This window comes from Cornus florida, unplaced genomic scaffold (assembly GCF_030987335.1).
Source record: "Cornus florida cultivar Cherokee Brave unplaced genomic scaffold, ASM3098733v1 CherokeeBrave_3.0.0_Hap2_Chr10, whole genome shotgun sequence".
Lineage (NCBI taxonomy): Eukaryota > Viridiplantae > Streptophyta > Magnoliopsida > Cornales > Cornaceae > Cornus > Cornus florida.
In genome coordinates this window covers 33,211,948-33,215,975 of record NW_026775580.1, presented here as the reverse complement: position 1 = coordinate 33,215,975, position 4,028 = coordinate 33,211,948, and the positions used below count along the sequence as shown (strand labels likewise).

Below are 4,028 nucleotides of genomic sequence, written 5' to 3'. Positions count from 1 at the left end.
TAGTAAGTAAATATGGTGAGCTAGTGTGTATGGATTGGTTGTGAAAGCTAGTATCTATTCTTGTATAAGGGTGTGTGCAGTAGGTGAGATAGCTGAGTGTGTAACAAGGTTCATACTACTAGTGGAGGCTTTTATTAACTGAGGCTAAGAACCAAGGTTTTTCCCTATTGAAAGGGTTTCCTTGTATATCCTGTGTTATATGCCTAATTTGTGTTTGATTGGTTTTGTTTATTAAGAAGAAGAAGTTTAAGAAATACCAATTCACCTCCCTCTTGGTCCAACAAAAACATGGACAGATTGTTAGGGAGAACACCCACTCAACGGTCGGTTGTTGTTTGGAGTTAAATTTCTCATTCATCATATAGCGCGAAAGCATCATCACATAATATCAACACATGCATATATAAAGATAACAATCATACACATCCACGCACAACACAATATTTTACACGGTTCACCAACTCTAAGGTTAGTCGACGAAGAGAGAGATTTCCAAACATCAAAATACCATTCTAGCATAGAAGAAATACAAAACTATAGCACTTGTTAGATTACAATGTAAAACAAACATTTCATCCACAGACAGAAAGTAACATTTTCAAGTATATATAACGTAGTGCTACAGTTTATCTACTGAAGAAAACAAAGAAATTGAAAGGGAAGGTAAGGACTGATAAATGAAATAGATATCACAAATTGCTTGGATTGGAGAAATGAAATTGATATCACAGCTTCCAGAAGGTGTAATCAGTAAAGGTTACCTGAATCTAAGCAAGATCATGTCTTACATTTTCGTTACTTTGCCCCTACAAGAACTTGAACTATCGACCTTATACTTTTCAAAGGCGAGAAAGTACCACTAAACTACATCCCTTGGTACCAATCAGAATTATCAGTATAACCAGGGAAGGGTGCATCTTACTCGCTATCAACATAGAACTCGGAACCATCAGGGAAGAGTTCCAGTGCATCTTGCTTGCTATTAACATAGAACTCAACAATTGCTTTCATTCTTGGAAGTTTATCTGAGTGGTATTCACATGAACAACAACTGGCTTGAACTTCTTCATCTCAGGGTCTTTCCTTACCCTCTTGAAAAGTAGCTTACTATTTATAAAGAGATAGAAATCCATGGTTCGTTTGGTAGCATGAAGCCCAACATACCCGGGGTAAGAACAAAAAAAATAGCTCTGCATGGAAAATTGCCTGCTCCCAAAAGTTTGGGTATCGAAAGAGCCAGCCAGCCACGTGATCCACGAGCTCAATCGAAGGAATTGTTGGCCTTATATAAAAGAAGCCAGAACTGTAATCCCATATCCGCATTGTATGAGCATACCGCGCCCAAACCATGGCAGGTTCATCAAAGACATCAACATATCTGTAGGCAGTCATGTTATTATGACCATCAGTCATGGACTCCACATCCGAATCTCGATACAAATGATCAAATGGATTCTGTAAGTATACTATATAAACATCAGAGAGAAGAACACTATAACCCAGCTGTAGAAATTCTCTCAAGACATGGAATTTTAATCTTGAGATGGTATGGTTAACTCCTATCCTTTCAACCATCTCAATGTCCTCATCTGGATCTCTCTTGTACACCGGGACATCATTGGATTCGCAGAATTCTGCAATGCCATCATCCAATGCCATAACCAGATAGTTGGGGATGCCTACTTTCTTGATGCTAGTGAACCAGACCTCCAACATGGGTTTGACATTCGAATTGGCTAGAGCAACAATAAGCTCTTTCCGAACAGCAACTTTTTCCAAGATCTTTACCAATCTCGGGTTCACAGATTCATCAAGAATGACAGTCGGGTTAGTTCTCAAACCCTAGACACTACCAAATGGCCCAACTTTCTGCTGCTCACCCAATACCATGAAATGATCTATTCCCTGTTCAGCAAGCAATAACTTTTCAGTAATTGGCAAAACAAACAAAAATATTTTACAGAAAAATGAGAATTGGATGTTAATTTAAACTCATTTAAGCTTTTTAACAGCTAAAAAGAGGGGGAAAAAAATAGTATTTGCCAATGTGAACTAAAAAACTCCAAAATTCAAACTAAAAATATCCTAAATTCCAGTAACATCTCCACAAGAAACTCAACCTGAAACTTGGATTCGTATCAAACATAATAGTTGTTGCCCAATTCAAAACCACGCGAGTAACTTTAGTTTTTTTTTTTTGCTAAACACTACAAACAAGGCCAAGACATTCATATCTTGTTCCCCAATTCAAAACCACACAAGTAACTTTAGTTTTTTTTTTTTTTGCCAAACACAACAAACAAGGCCAAGATATTCATATCTATTTCGGATATGGCTAGCGGTTTACTTGCTAGACTTTAGAGTTTAGCAAACATAAAGTTTGGGGTTCGAGTTTTGCTGGGTGTTATTTGTGGCTAGCCTCCGCTGCTCCTTATCCGGTCGGGATGAAGAGATGCCTTTCCAGGTCTTCAAAGAATAATTAAGTTGTTGAGGGAGCTTAAGGTTCGTGTCATCTCGGATACTCAACTTAACTAAAAATATATATATACATATGGCTCAAGACATGCATGTTCAATTAAACTTCCCAATAAAAAATAAAAAAATGTGAAGAAATAGAAACCCATTTGGCTAAAATAGCTTAAAAGTTGAAGCATTTACATTATATTATCCATATATATATATATATATATATGTATGGGTTGTGTTGAGAAATATGGATTCTGGAGGAGTTCACAAGATTGAAGGGAGGAAACCTGGAAATCTGAATTTGAAATTCGGCGAATTTGGAGTGGCCAATTAGGAATGAAAAACCTATGAGGGGTCAAGAGAGCGAGAACGTAACCGAGAAGAACACCCATCGCAATTGCGATAGCTATTCGAGATCCACTAATGGATAGACTCCTCTCTGTCTTCAACGATCCATCTCTACGACCCACCATAGCCCTTCAATGATACCGAATGAATTTTGATAACTTCTTTGAAACCATGGATGTTGTTTCTCTCTAGTACTCTCTTTGTAAGTCTTCTCTTTCTCTGCAACCACCACCAGTCTCAGCTGGACACAGAAAAAAATTTATGCTCTCCCTCCTTTGGAGTTGTTGTCTTGGATGGACACACAGAAATTTTTATAATCTCCCTCCTTTGGAGTTGACTTTGTTTTGAGAGAGAGAGAGAGAGAGAGAGAGAGAGAGGACAAGTAGTAGTAAAAAAATGTTTTTTTTGTTCGCTCCTCTCTTGGAGTTTGACCTTTTATTTTTTTATTTTATTTTAATTGTTATTTTTCACTTATTCCTCAACATGCTTCTAATAAGAGAGAAGAATGAAGAAAATTGAATGGAATAATTTAAAATTTATACACCAGGTACTGTTTTTCTGTTTTTCTTTCTTATGTATGTGTCAGTATTTAATTAGTGTGCTCTTATAGAATCAAGATCACAAAAATAATGTAATGATTCGGCCATTTTCTTTCCTTTTCTTTTTCTGAAATTTTACGGATAAATTTTTCCCGTTAAATTTTCTTTTTTGAGTTTGGTTACTCATCACTTAGTGTCATCTTGAATGCTTAAAAATGGTTTCCGAAACTCTTTCTTTTGTATTGACAACTTCCTTTAAAGACCGAGTCATTTCTACATTTTCATTTTTTTAACATAATTCACTTTTCGTCTTTTTCCCGATAATGATTTTCTTCGCATAACCTCACTTTTTGTACTCAAATTTGGTTCTGATTTTGCATGCATCCATGATATTTAAATTACATGCTTTGTGTATTTTTACTTTTCTAAAAAAGTATGCTAGTTGTTTACTTTTATGTAAAAGGGTATGGATGCATAATTTCTTCAGAAACATTATTTGTTTTTGGGGTTTTTTTTTCGTAATTATAGAAAGTAATTATTTTATTTCTTAGGGACCTTTTTGCAATTTATTTTGAAAGATATTTTCAAAAGGACCATTTTGTAATTACCAAAAAAGTGTGACAAGTGTTGCGCTTTCATTGGGCACTTGTAAGCATCTCATTGGTTAAAACTTGG

General features: G+C 35.7%; 1 pseudogene; it reads right to left on the bottom strand.

Annotated features, from left to right (window-relative positions):
* Positions 1–677: 677 nt before the first annotated feature.
* Positions 678–3,594, bottom strand: LOC132278862 (arabinosyltransferase RRA2-like; annotated as a pseudogene).
* Between the last annotated feature and the right edge of the window lie 434 nt (positions 3,595–4,028).